The 14,915-nt window shown below is 33.7% G+C and overlaps 1 long non-coding RNA gene across 1 annotated transcript; it reads left to right on the forward strand.

Annotated features, from left to right (window-relative positions):
* Positions 1 to 3,754: 3,754 nt before the first annotated feature.
* Positions 3,755 to 7,178, forward strand: LOC135847386 (uncharacterized). Its single transcript, XR_010559162.1, has 2 exons — positions 3,755 to 3,880; positions 6,520 to 7,178. It is a non-coding gene; the product is annotated as an uncharacterized LOC135847386 (long non-coding RNA).
* The last annotated feature ends 7,737 nt before the right edge of the window (positions 7,179 to 14,915 follow it).

The following is a 14,915-nucleotide window of genomic DNA, read 5'->3' on the forward strand; positions in this document are numbered from 1 at the left end:
ATGTACCTACGTACCTACATATGTACTTACATAGGTAATATACTCGGCGTGATCATTATGATCGAAGTAAAAATAAAAATTGAAAATACGGAATGATTTTTTTCTTCTACATACATATATTGTGTTTTAAAGATTATAGTAGATGAATATGCAGGTACTATGTATGAACAAGAATAGAATCCAGGCATTATTGAAGGAATGTAGATAAGTTAATGAAGGATATAAAATAGTGAAACCAGGCACTGAAATTGACTCAAAAAAAATAGGTACCTACTCGTGGAATTTAAAAAAATAATATGATCATTGTCAAATGAATGATTCGGAATGAAATACTCCAAACTGGACATAAACTTTTAAAATTTCGTATTAAATAAAGGTCATTGCACTCTTGATCAAAGTTTTAGCTGTAAATCAGTTGAAATAGATTCTGGGACAATCACCCAATTTCACCCCAAATGACTATTTCTTCGTATAAATATTTCCTAACCATTTTGGCAAACAAGAAGTACGATTTTTTTGGCAGTTTACGACAAGAAAAAAAACAGTTTTTTTTGGGGATATTAGCAAAAAAAAATTGGTGTTTCTGTCAATTTTGACAAAAATTGGCGTTTTTAGAAATAATTTTCACAAAAAAGTAAAATTTTTGCTATTTTGACAAAAAAAAGTATCATTTTTTTGCAGTTTTGGCAAAAAATGGGAATTTTTCGGTATTTTTGGTAAAAGACTGATTTTTTGCAATTTTGACAAAAAATCAGAATTTTTGTAAGGTAAGAAGTAAGTAGGTACGACTTTTTGGAAATAATTTTGACCAAAATAAATCTTGTTTTTGCAGTTTTGGAAAACAACAAGATTTCATGCAATTTTTATCAGTCATATGTACTTAATACTTAATTAATGGGTACCATAACTATCCTCTAGAACACGAGAAGAAAAATCAAAAGATTATCTAAATCTGCAGCTTTTTAAACTGCTTCGAATTCATTTTGAAATTTATGTATTTTTGGTTTCAAAATGGTCTCTAATATGTTTCAAAACCATTTAAACCCCATTTTAAAAAATGTGTAAAAATTCTCCTTCAAGATACTAAAATGAAAGGATCAAAATGGACTCCCAACAGACTGGTTTGGAAAGGCCATATTTCGCATCTTAGGGGAACCTCCAAAGCTAAAAATTTTTCTGAGTGACTTTGACTCCACTCAGAATAAACGTCTCTCTATTCTGAATTTAGCCAAAATTCTCCGACATTCTCCTCATAAACAGAAAAAATTTCAGGCCCTATTCAGTTTACCTACAGTATATTGTTGTTTTCTGGAAAATTTCTGAAAATTCAAATTTGGCTGAGTCATTTCGATGAAAAATTGAAATCAAGTAATTGATAATAAAGAAGTACAAGGCTGAAATATTTTAGTATTATTTTACTTAGACCTCACAGAAGGCTAATTTAAATTTTAAACTATTTAGAAGTCTCCAGTGGATTTTCAAGTTTTCCAGTTTCCAAAATCTTCTAAAAATCACTCCTAGAAAATTCAGCTACGATAAACTTTTAATCGTTCTTATACTGCTCCTTTGATCAGTTTTGAGGAAAATTTCAAGATCATTTTTTGCTGGCTCAAATCCACACCTACCTTATTTTTCACCCCCCCCCCCCTCCAAAAAAAATCATGTCGGAATACAAATCGCTTGAAACTTTAATCGATCGATTCCAAAGGTTAAAAATAAGGTGTGTACTGTAATGCACCAACGTCAAAATTTAGATTCGAACCTGTAGGAACGGATTTCGGTAATTTTATGTCTAATTCGATTGAAAAACATCCGGAGAGTGGAGACACACAAAAACACTGAATCTAATTTGGGTCTTTTCGATAGGATTTTTTGAGAACAAGTAAGTAAGCAAAATGAAAAATGTTCAAAAGTATTTAAAATGATGCAAAACTTTGTATCAGTAGATTGAATAAGAAGTCTAATATCAGTGAAAAAAATAAATTTTCAACTTTTTTTTTCTCTTAAATGATCATTTTTTTTTGTTTTGTTTTGGCAAGAATAGATTATTCAAGTTTGAATTTTTGAACATTTTTCCGAAAATTGAAAAATATTATTCAACATCTGGAATGAAATTTATGGTGGCTCATTTTTGAGTTTTCTGAACCAATGAAACATACCAGCACTGAATTCATTTCACTCCCCTAAAATGAATTTTTTAATTTGACACATGCATAAGAAATAATGTTTTTAAAACCCCTTCATTCATTCTCATTTTAACCCTATCACATATAAATAGTCAAACACGCCTCATTTTCCTCCTTTAATTAAAAAAAAAACTCCTCTATATCGAAACATACCGTCGAATTCATTCCAGTCAATAAAACATCACAGATGTACATTGTACACATTCTCGTTACTGGTAGGTCGTCGTCGTCGTCGTCAGCATTACGCGAAGGCAAAATTCAAAATCCAATACTTATGGTCCGTGGTACCCATATATGTATGTATTGCTCTAGTATCAAGCGTCTATTTCCAATCAAATGATTTCCCAGCGGAGCAATTTGGAAAGGGATCGTCTAGCTAGAGCCACTATTACATCCTGACGTCATTACTAAATAGCATCAGGTGTCCTGGCGAAACATACATATGTACATAGACTATCATGGTACACATACGAGCTTATATCGTACCACCAAAACTACATATCAAAAGTATATTTACCTCAGAGTCATTACGGGACCTGTGTAACGCGAAATGTTGCTCTTTTATGAAATATAAAAAAAGTTGCAATAGACCTTAACGAGTTTGTAAGTTGGCGTTTTGGAGGAGGAAATTCCTAAACGCAAGTTCAACTTATACCTTATCGTAAATTTTTTACTATGTATCATTGAAATATTGAAAATGATATACTTTGCATTTTTTGAGGGGTTGTGGCCATAGTCGAAGGGGGAAAGCATGATAGGAGCATTGCATGTTGTGGCCAAGTATTTGATACTCCCTAGTCCCTATTCTGCAAAAATATTATCCGTAGCTATTACTTTTTGTACCCATGTAGGTAATAGATTTTTTTCTCGCCCTCCTCTTCTCTCTGACACGTGAAACAGTAAGATGGGTATATATAGCCTCCCAATTCGATATGTACTTTATTTCAATTATAAAGGCAATTAGGTAGGTACCCATCAATGTACCCAAAGAAATTATTTACTCCTCGATTTGAATTTTTCGAAAATTTGCCCAATTCGAAAATTGAAAGGGCAAGTAAACGTTCGATATCATTCCCTCTTTAAAATCTGGATTCCTACCATTGCTCAGCGAATCGTTCCACCTTTTTGAACATCACCAAGATTTCATATTTTTGCAGTAACTCGACAAAACCTGATGGGAATTTCGCTTTTCTATCTCAGCCTTATAAGTATTTAATTCAAGATGTCATTTCTTCGTTTTGCAAGTCCAATTTTGTTTTCTTTTTTTTTTATTATTAGAAAAAAATTACTTGCTTACCTCACTTTCCTGAAAAAATAAAAAAAAACCGCAGTAATCGACGATATACGTCTAAAATGTAAAATATTTGCATATGTTTTGCATCGTATTATTACACGCCTTGTATTTACATGAATGGTTAATTATATTTATGGCGAAGAAGTGCCATAAATTATATCGTACAAAATAAAACGAGCTAAATTACCGACGGATCGTTTAATATTCCAAAATTCCATCTCGATATACCCACCTTGCTGAGTAAAAAAATAAAGTTTTTCCATTATTGTTACATAGGTACCTACCTACCGTGTTTACACTTGTGTTTGTTGGATGATAGATAAATGCACCATGAAAGTTCAACATTTCACCAACCTCAAGATCACATTATTGTGCTCATTTTTTGTTAATTTTCTGCATTGTTAGTACTCGTAGGAAGTATTTAGTATGTGTTGCTTTTTTTTGTGTTTCTAATGTGATGTGTTCGAATACCTACTGCTTGATTTGGTGAAAGTGCGCTTATTACTGTTTTTAAATACGCACCAGATGCGGAATTATGCTGCATCATTGAAATTCATAAAGCTGACATGAATATCGCGAGTTTACGCATTATCTAATGTTTGTTTTTCTGTCGGTTTTTTGTGTTATGTGTCTTTTTCTAGGCTTGAGATGTACCTATTTAACTCACCTACTTAGTTCCTCTTTTACCTCTGAAACGTAAGGTAAAATCTACTCTAAACGACAAACGGCGATTTCTGTTTTAAAAATTTTCAAAAATTATAATTTCAAAATAATTTTCAAATTTTTTTTTATCTTCAATCTCCAAGTGAATCTTTTTATTTATGAATCTTTTTGTTGGTGGAAATTATTTCAAATAATTCAGAATGAGCTACTTATTCTTCAATCCTAGTTTCAAGTGAATTTTTTGAGACATTGAATTCGTTTTTAATACTTGTACCTGTTGACCTATTCCTATACATACCTGCTTATCTTAATATTTATCCAAAATATAAAAGTAGTGTTTCGTGGTGAGGAAGACGAGGATGTTTTCTTGAAGTATACCTATGTATGTTTTTTTCAAAAACGTAAAGTTCAACTTTCGAATTAATTTTTTAGAATATTCAACTGGTACCTACAAAGTTGAAAGGAACCCTGCAAAGCAGAGAAATGTATATTTTGAAAAAATTCTGAATTTAATTTTTAAATCACCTAGGTACCTATGCATTTTTCTTCTTGTTTGAGACATTACTGCTGAACAAATAACTTCAAAAACTATAAAATTGAAAAATTAATTTTTAAAATTTTCAATTTCGTATCTTCTGCTTAATGCCTGCCTCTGATCTTCAAGGGAAATCCCACTTTCTCGAAACTTCAGGAATTCAGAAGTTAGTTTTCCTTTTCTCAGTACGTACTTACTATTTTTTTGTCTGGATTTTGATAATGACAAAATTTCTATGCCTGTATTTTAATCTAGTTGATTGGAAAGAAGTTCTTCAAATACATACCTATTGTTTAAATTTCGCTTCTTTGATCTGAATGAATAATATTCAAATTCCGAGGGGAAAAAGTGAAATTTGAAGAACTCTAGCAACCAAAATACATATTTTTAATGCTCTATATAAAGCAAAAAATTAAGAAGCATCAAATCATGGTAAGAAGTTTTTGAGGTCTATAAAAAAAATCTATCAACATTTTGTCTCTCCTGATAAAGTCTCGCACTTTGTCTTACTTAATTAATTTTTCGAGTTAGGTGTGACTACTTTTTGAAAAATTTAAAAAAAAATAAAACGTAGGTAATTTTCAAAAACAGTCCAAAAAAATTTCGACAGATTTTTTCTCCTTACTAAAAGAATTACCTAAAAAAAGGAGTCGTTTTTTAGCGTGTCAAAATATTGACACATTTCCCGATATTGAAAAAAAATAAAGACGAGCTTTGAAGCATTTTTCTGTTAGTACATAAGTACAAAGTAATCTATAATAAAAAACGAAAAAAATGACCAAACATTTTAAAAAATATTCTGACAATAAAACCTTGTCAACTTTGTCACCTCCGATTTGGCTAAAATTTGGTTCACTGAAATGAAAGTTCATATCACCAACACCTCAGAACCAGTTGAATACCTCAAAAGAAAGCCAAAACTAAATTTTCAGCAACCCCATTCAATTTTTACCTCTTCAATAAAATACGTTGAAAATTCACATAAAAAACTTGAGCCCCTGCTGAGATTACACAATTGCTTGAAGTGATGAAATAATGAACAGGGTGGATAAATATTAGATACCTACTCGAAAAAAAATTTTTTTTCAATATTTTTTGGGTCCCGTCGCTGATTTGTTGAGAATTTGAAAGTTGAAAACCATTTTTTATTTTCTGCCTCAATATTGATCAAATTTCAACTTTTTTATGTGGAATTAGGTATCAAAGCTTCATCGAAAATTTCTGAAAAATAAAATTTAGCCCCTAAAATTCTTCTTGGTGGCATATTTTTGAATGCGCTTTCAATTCTTTCTCATCCAGTTCAAGACCTTCACCCTTTGAGTGCAGAAAATATGCATAATTGGAGTTTTGGTTATTTTTTTCAAAAACTTGAAAATGTGGAAATTTTTGACTTTTTCTCTCAAACTGCCCTTTTACTTCGAATTTCCTGTGCAGAGGAGGTATCATTGTATAGGTACCTAGGTACCTTTTATGAATAATTTAACGAGGATATCCAGATACATTTCAATTTCTTTTTTGGTTGCTACATTTTGAATGAAATTCTAGCTACTTTTTTATTCATAATATTATGTAGGTAGGTAGTCGTACGTCTTGCATGAATTTCTATTATGTATTTGCCTTTTCTAACCCAAGAGTCTCACACGTTGCATCGTACTTTATCTTAGTTTACCCAGTTCATTGGGGAATCGAAGTACATAGGTACCTACCAAGCCAATATTTTATTTTGAATGCGTATATGTACTAGGTACACTGAGTAAAACACTACTTCATTTTCATTTCCATCTTGGAGATTTATTTTCTACGAAATTTTCATCTCATTTCACGCATTTGAATTATTACAGGTGTCGCTAATAGCGATCAAAACCATATAGAAAATTCGCCCGAACCCAGAGCACCATCCGGTACACCTATGTCATTCATACCTTACTACGACTCGAATCCTAGCAACTCCTACATCCAACCTTTCCCAGATCACGATACGTTCGCCGAAAAATCACCCTCAAATGACCGAAAATCAGACGAACTGCATTACGAGCCTTGCTCCTTTGTGCCATCCAGAACGTCCGGCCTGCAAAGATGGAAAAATTTCAGCCTAACGCGTGGCCTGCACGAATGCGAAAACATCTGCCAAATTCTCTATGGTGGATTAAAATTCGCCGTTTGTTTACCAGTGTGGAATTGTCGTTGCCTCACCAAAGGATTATTTCAACTGAAAAATTGGTGGCGAGATGTCAAAGAGGATCCTACCACAACACCATTGGCGATCGCTTACCAGGTTTCAAAGGCTTCGATGCGGCGGCGGAGGAGGTAGTAAAAATCACCTTTAGTGTGACCCGGTTTTGGGATAGGCTATAGGAGTATTTTTTTTGAAATCGTTTAATCGCTTTAATGCGATTCTGAACGCGAAATTACACACATCGAATATGTATGTACATTTGATACCTACTCTTTCTGCGTTTAAAATGTATGCTATACTTTTAATATATTCTTTTGAAATGTACTTTTGACTTATTTACAACACGCGCGTCGGCTAAAATATTATTTATCGGTTCACGAGCAAGAGCAACCTTACCTATACTCGCTGTTTCTCGAATGCCAAGCACACTAGTTCGCCGGTTGATTTATTAAACGATATTCCGCGGCGTGTACGATTTCGTACCAACCTATAGGTACATGTAACACATACTTACACATACATACATTTTGTAGTATAGGTATATTAGGTAAATACCTATATGGATACCGAGCTTAATTGAAATTTAAGCCGAACAACTTAATGATGACGAGCTCAAACTCGTGTAGGTACCTATTTTTTTCCATCTATGCATTTTTCTTCCACATAACGAGAGTGATCCTTACATAACCCCTCGAACCATTTAATTAAACAGTTTACTTAATATTTAAACGTTTTTTAATTGACAATTCGCTTTACATAGTGTTCGAATCCATGTATATAGTGTACTTTCCATTTTCTTCCCCCTGCTCTTCTCCTTTCTCCATACCGCACGTAGTTAGGCCTAACGTGTTTACATTATAGTTAGGTCTTAATTTATCGTTGTTACGTTTGGAAACTTCATTTGAACCTCGTATATAGCATATCGTTTTCTACGATATATGACCAAAGATGAATACGAGAGGTTATATACGTGTTAACTGAGAATTCTCGTTAGCATCGTGTATGAGCTGTGTGCTCTGGATGCCGAAAAAATTAATGAATTCTAGTAACTAGATACGTATACGTATAGAATATGAAGCTATTTTTGTTCTTCTCGTATTCGACGTAGAGTTTGTACTATCCAAGGTATATACAAAAGTGAAAAATTTCTCTCGTTAATTACCTTTTTTCAGCTCGAGAACACGAATAAATTCTAGACACGTGAGCTGGGACTTTGATGGTACTGATGAGAGATCTCATTAAATGCGAAAAACAGGTTGGTAATGCGAGAGCTGCCCAGGTACATGTATTGTGTGTTCTGATAATTACAGATTGTACGTCGTTCAACTTCAGCCTGTGATGAAGGCAGGGATTTTGAATGATGAATCGGTAGCATTATTGAGAAAAAAGACAGTTCTCGCAGAGATGATTTCGCGAATAAACTTGAGAAAATGTAAGCATCGTGTGGTTAGTACAGGGAGTATTGTGAAAATCGTTCAAAGTTCTTGACGTAATTTCGAGCACAATATCTGAAAAATGAAACTGAACCAAGGTAAAATCATAGGGTAAAAAAAAGTCGGAGGATTTTGTTTGATCAAATTCAATGGAGACTTCCTTTTTGAGTTGAAAGTCACGCAGAATAAATTTCGGTTCCGAAGAAACCCTTGAAGGAGAGTATGGGTCTTCGAGGAGGAAGAATTTTCGAAAAAATCGTGGTTTTTTCGCTGTAGCCCCTGCTTAACCTGCTTTAGAAAAAAATGGTCCAGTTCCCAAAGTATTTGTGATTCTGCGCCATGGTTTCGACAAACATTGACCCTTTTTATGGATTTCGTTTTCGAAACAGAAAAAACCAAAAGTTAATCGAAGGCTCCAGATTGACTCAAAATTTCAACCAGTCGATTTGAAAAGTGGAAAACTAGGTATGAACCAAATTCCAGCTTTCAACAGATGTTGAGTAGACCTCTTTAATGCTTTAATTATTTGGAATGGTGAAAGATAATTTTTGAGACTGTCATCATAATCTTAGCACCCTTCAGAGTGAAAGCCAGGAGCAAAAAAGAGTACCCTTAAAGTATAGGATAATTTACATTTTGAATTTTAAGTGGATCGTGGAAGGTTTGAAAGCTAAAAAGTCATGTTCAGACAAATTCAGAAAAAAATTTCTTCTTTGAAGATGAGTCAAAAGTGACAAAAATTGTTGTAAGTAAATTTTAATCGTATACATATATTGAGTATAGGTAAGATGTTCTTGTTCTTTAAATGGAAATATTTTCAAGTGGAAAACATTTTCTGAATTTTTTTTAGTAAGCGTAGCACACTATTATATTTGGTCTGAAAGTTGAAAAATTCTTAGAAATTTTCATTCATAGATGAGGTCTAACATGAAGCAGTCAACGTACATACGCTGTAATTATAAATGCAATTAGTAGGGCTAGGATTTTTAAGCGCTATCAAACACGTTTTAAGCGCTATAAAAAAGCATTAAAAATGTAAGAAAAAAGCAAAAAAAAGCGTTATCAAATCCTACCTTGTTACATATCAAAATGAAGGTTTCTTCCAACCCAGCAATATACCTCACTTAAATATATCTACAACATGAACCAAAATGAATGAAAAGAAGAAAATGAAAAAAAAAGGAAAAAACTGAAACTAAAAATTAGAAAAAAAAATAAAATGAAATAAAAATTGAAAAATGAAAACTGAATCTGTTATTTTTCAGTTTTTTCTCCCTTGTTTTTTTAAACTGATCTTTTTTGAAAAAATTTTTTTTTTCAAAAATGTGCAAAAAGTTGATAAATTTTTGTATTTTGGGAACTAATTTCTTCAATTTTACCAATTTTTTACCAAAAAAAAGCGCTAACGATGAAAAAAAGCCTCAAAAAAGCAAAATTTCTGCCTTTTTGACCCAAAATAAGCATTTTAAAGCATTTACACCCAAAAAAAGCAAAAAAAAAGCACTATTACCTTTCACTATTCGCCTCAGAATGGAATGAAACGCAAAGAAAATATATTTATGCCGTATATATAGGGTGTTGCTACAAAAAAAAAGCATTATCATAAAAATCCTAGCCCTAGCAATTAGTTACTCAAATAGCTTCTTGAGCAATTACAATTATTACTTATACTTAATTACGAAAATTTGTATCAAGAAAGTGTAAAAAAGAGGAAAAAGGTAAGATAACGTCAGTTTCATTGATTTACAACTTTTAGAAAATAAATTTTGAAAATTGAACAATAGGAAAGATACTCAACACCCTAGATGAGAAATTTTCAAATTTTTGATCCATTGTGTTTGTTCATTTGCCTCTTTCATCCACAGTCACGTTTTTCAATTTTGAAAAATCAACTTTCCCTCTTTCTTTAACCTTTTCTTTAGATAAATAAGATCTTCGAATTTCAGGAGGTGCGTTTTCACAACCAAATGTAGATAGGCATTCAATTGAGTATTCACTAGGAAAAATTGGGTTGGAGGGGGTTGTGTGGTAGGGGTGCAATGGTTTACCTCGAAGTGTTCCAGCTCTCATGAGTCATTTATGATTTTGATTTTGTTGTGCCCCCGAGTTAATTTTTTTTCAAGTGATGACAAATTAATTTTCTCATGATGATCTCAAGTGCATTTTTCGTGGTGATTTGGAATAAATTATTCAGTGATGATTTAATTTGGAATTATTTTGCGATTATTTTAAAATAAATTTTTTTATAAGTAGTACTTTTCAATAAATTTTTTTTGATGATTTTTAGAATAAATTTTCCCCTAGTTATTTGAAATTTCATTTTTAAAAATTCAGCATAGAGCTTTTTGTGATGATTTCAAATTGATTTTTTAGTGTCGAATCCTAATGGATTTTTGTTTGGGTTATGACAAATAAATTTTTTCAAGGTGACCTCAAATGCATGTTTTGTGGTGATTTAAAATAAATTACTCAGTGATGATTTAGTAATGCGCGTGCGTAACAAAACAAGCCACACACACTCTTACAGCTAGTTTTGGTGGTAATTTTTCAGAATTCAAGCCATCAAGTATTACTTTTCAACAAATCAAGAAAAAAAAGGAGGGATGTTGGTCATTAGAAACAACTTTTTTCAATAAAAAAAATTGTAAAAATTTAGCAACTTTGAACACGTTTTTTTTTTTTTTTGGATTCTCGTTTTGTATACCTATCACTACCTGATCAACTGGTAGAATCACTCACCAGATGGGAGAATTCCAGACAAAATAAATAGGCAGGTATAATTCAAGGCTGTGGAACGGTATTTCCGATCCATCATGATTTTTGAATGATGCAATGTCAAAATTGTTTGGAAAAATTTAAAACAAAAACTTTTCAGGAGAACCATAACGTAGGTAGTTCCTTCAAATCACGGGGCTGCCAAACATGCATGCACTCAGGGTGAGTTGCCTATATTACCGTTGAGAGGGGGTTATTCTGAAACAGAACACTCTATAGTCAAAAATGAAAAAAGTTCTACCTAGAAAGTAGAAACCTATTTTATAGATAAAAATATTGTGAAGGGTAAAGTTTTGATTTTAAGAGGTTCAAATTTTTGAGGAGGTGCTAAAATCAACGTGTAGATCGCATTTCAAACTTAACCAAAATTACAATCAATTTGGTCCCGTGAAGGAGGGAGGGGGATGGTATGCCACAAAAACAATTTTTTTAAATTTTGAAACCACTACCACAAAATTTTACAAAAATTGGGAAATGGTTGCAACAAGTTCATGAGGTCAACCCTGCAGGATGAGGAAGTTTATGTTCTGCAAAAATGAATAAATCAATCGATTTTCTTCTCCTTTGCCTAATCCTATTATACTTTTTATTACTTAGTCAATTTTTGATAGAAATTTTCCTTTCAAGTATAGGTATTTGTCCAGAAATATACTCGTAGAGAAAAATAATTATTTCGACAAAATTGAAAGTGAGTTTTTTTTGTGAAGAAATGTTAAAAGAGGGTCATCGTCAATTCTTACTCATATCGATAGTTATTAAAATTATAAAATATTCGACACCTATCCTGGGTCCCATTTTACTATTCTCCAAAGACGGGCATGAGCTGGTAAAGTTTCAAGCACTCTGTTTTCAACACTTTATAACTTATTACAGTTACCTTCTTAGCGAAGACGCAAACCATTATTTGTGAATACACAACTGAGAGTGGTACGCAACTACGCAGCTCGGTGGCAATATAATTTTAGACTTTAAACCCGGGCTAAGAGCTGTCATAATTTCATAATCAAGCAAATTATTAGCTAGGTACCCTCATCTAACGCTTTTGCTGGCTCGTCTTTAGGTGAAATTTTTACATTCGTTAATTACGATCATTTATACAAAAAGGCTTGCCTTTTAAAAAGCAAACAAATTATCACAGGTTACCCCAATCATTATGCCACGAAGCTGCGCGCGTTATACGTTTTCAGCCGTGTTAGCAACATCTCAGAATCATATAGTACCAAGGTGTGTGGGGCCGTAGGGGTGTGTACCCACGACACCACTCATTTATTATAACTATTTACGGTGACTACTATGTACATACATAACGAAAAGATATACACAAACGTGCTATTATAACATGCTCTTAAAAATGTTTTATATTATGATATCCTTTATCCATGCACGCATCCGTATTCCGCGCTTCTAGCGAGTTTCTTTCTTCGAGCGATATATCTTTGTTATGATACGCAATTAGTCACGTCTGTAACTCATTAAGTCATCCTTTTGCCGGTTCGGCTAATTTCTTGTATACTCTTTTTACCGTAGCTGAGTTTAATTTGTTGACGAGAGTTTTGTTTACATTCGTATGCCAACGTTCTGCAAGCGGAGCAAGCGCAATCTGCACGTGAATTATGAATACTTAATAAACTAGGTACTGGATCTCTTTCCTCTTTCTTTTTTTTTTTGTTTTGTTTTTTGGAGTAAAAAACTGTAGGATGTTTCCCTCGATGCTTACCCTAAGTCTTCCAGCACCATGCAGTACATCTTAGGTCTCATGCCTTCTCAGTATGCATATAAAATATTCCCAAACCTATTTACTCGTGAGTTAAGTAGGTATCTATGTATACTAGATACCTTGGAGATGATGGTTTTCTGTTCAACAAAATAGATTCGTTCAGAGACTCGAAAAAAAACTGCATATAGAATAAGAAGTTGAAAAATATCCTACTTTTTGTTCACGACCGCCTTAAAATTAAGTCCAAAAGGAGAAGGAAAACCTCGCTCACTCGCTATACAAGATGTACTCGTAGTACGCGCACGTGAAAATACCATCTTTTATGTCCGCTGGAGACGCGAACAGAACAGCAAGGGAAAAACTAGGCTAAAAGGGACAAACAACACCGAACAAGAATAATGTTTATCGAAGACGTTACCCAAGGTTTTTCGAACAAGTCTCATTTCGTTACTTAACGATCGAATAAATTTCTCCGCTGGAGCGTTATCTTGGTGCACACGGAGATGTCGTTATATGTGACATTTCGTTCGATTCCATTTATAACGAAATGTAAAATTGCAACTTTTCGCGAGCTTTTCCAGCACTGTATTTACCAGCAGCGATAAGTTACTGGGTTACGTGAAGCCTTAGCCTGCGTGGTTCCGCGCCACATTCTTGCTTCTTAAATTGGTAGGTACCTATTTTGTTTCTCGTTTTGTGGGGTATCTTTTGAATACCTAAGTGAAAGTAGCTGGGAGATGGAGAATTTATTGTGTTTGTACTCATTGCGAGTAGTATTGGGTGACCATGCAAGGGGGAAAATATGAGAAAAATTTGAATTTGGTGACATTGTAAGTTGTAACAAATTCCTCTGTAAGTATCACCAGAAAGATTTCAGATGAACAAGTTGCCTGTATTACAACCATGAGGCAAACGTCGCCTTTAGAAAGGGGAAAACTTGAAATTGATTTTTAATCATACCTAGGAGAAGGAGCTGGGTCCTGGGTCAATTATAAAAATTGAAGGGATTATTTTTGAAAAATTTACTTTATCTGCGTAGATTCTAGTTCTAAAAAATTCCAAGTAATCTTTCTAACCGTAATTTTCATAGTAAATTACAAATCTATAAATTAAATTTTGGTGATTGTTTGAAAATATAAGTGACATTTTTTGTCGGTAGGTATTATTTCTGTTGAGAATTTCTGTATCACTATTTAAAAGATGATTTAAGAAATAACCAGATATGGTACATTTCTACATTTCTATGTAGCCCTAGGAAGCTGGAATCCCAAACTTTCACAGTTCAGACCCCTAAAATTCTGGCACATTCAACTACCCTCATGATTTGGAAGCCTCTCAGGGCCTTCAAATGTAAGTGGTTCAAAATCAACATAATTAATCCGGGGCCCCCTTCAATAAATAGGTTTCATATACTTAATCACTGGAGAAAATTTTGGATTTCATGTGCCTGTTTCAAACACAGGTCCTAACCTGGGTCTGAACACACCCACTGATTAGTGTCTGTTTCAAACACGATTGTTTTCAATTCTCGTTGTTTGATTTTGGCCAGAATAATGAGCAGGTTTCTGGTTAGTTTTTTCATCATCATCAACGTCATAGTCGCAAGCGACTAGTGTGCCCCCAACAACGACCACCACTCCTCTCTGTCTTGAGCTAGCGTGGCCGCATTCGCAACTGAACCAGCTATCTTCCGGACTGTATCGGTCCATCTTGTTGGAGATCTTCCTCTCCCTCGTGTTCCAGGGACCTTGCCAAAGAGAATTCCCTTTTCGATGTTTTTGGGTCCTCTTCTGGCTATGTGTCCAAAATAACTCATTATCCTGGTCTCACATATTTTATTCAGCCTGGTTGGTTCTTGCAGTTGTTCCACAATTGATGCATTTGTTCGATGCGCAGTGTATGGTATCCTCAGCATCCTGCGCCATACCCAAATTTCAAAAGCATCAATTCTTCTTCGATCATCTTGCTTCAATGTCCAGGTCTCCGCTCCATACAAGAAAACTGGGAAAACTAGCGTCCTGATTAGTCTCTTCCTTGTTTTTATGGAGATTTTCTGGTTGATGGTGACTTTTCTCAACCGAGACATCACTGCTTTCCCGAGAGCTATTCTTCTTCTAATTTCCTTGGCTGATCCTC

This window comes from Planococcus citri, chromosome 5 (genome assembly GCF_950023065.1).
Source record: "Planococcus citri chromosome 5, ihPlaCitr1.1, whole genome shotgun sequence".
NCBI lineage: Eukaryota > Metazoa > Arthropoda > Insecta > Hemiptera > Pseudococcidae > Planococcus > Planococcus citri.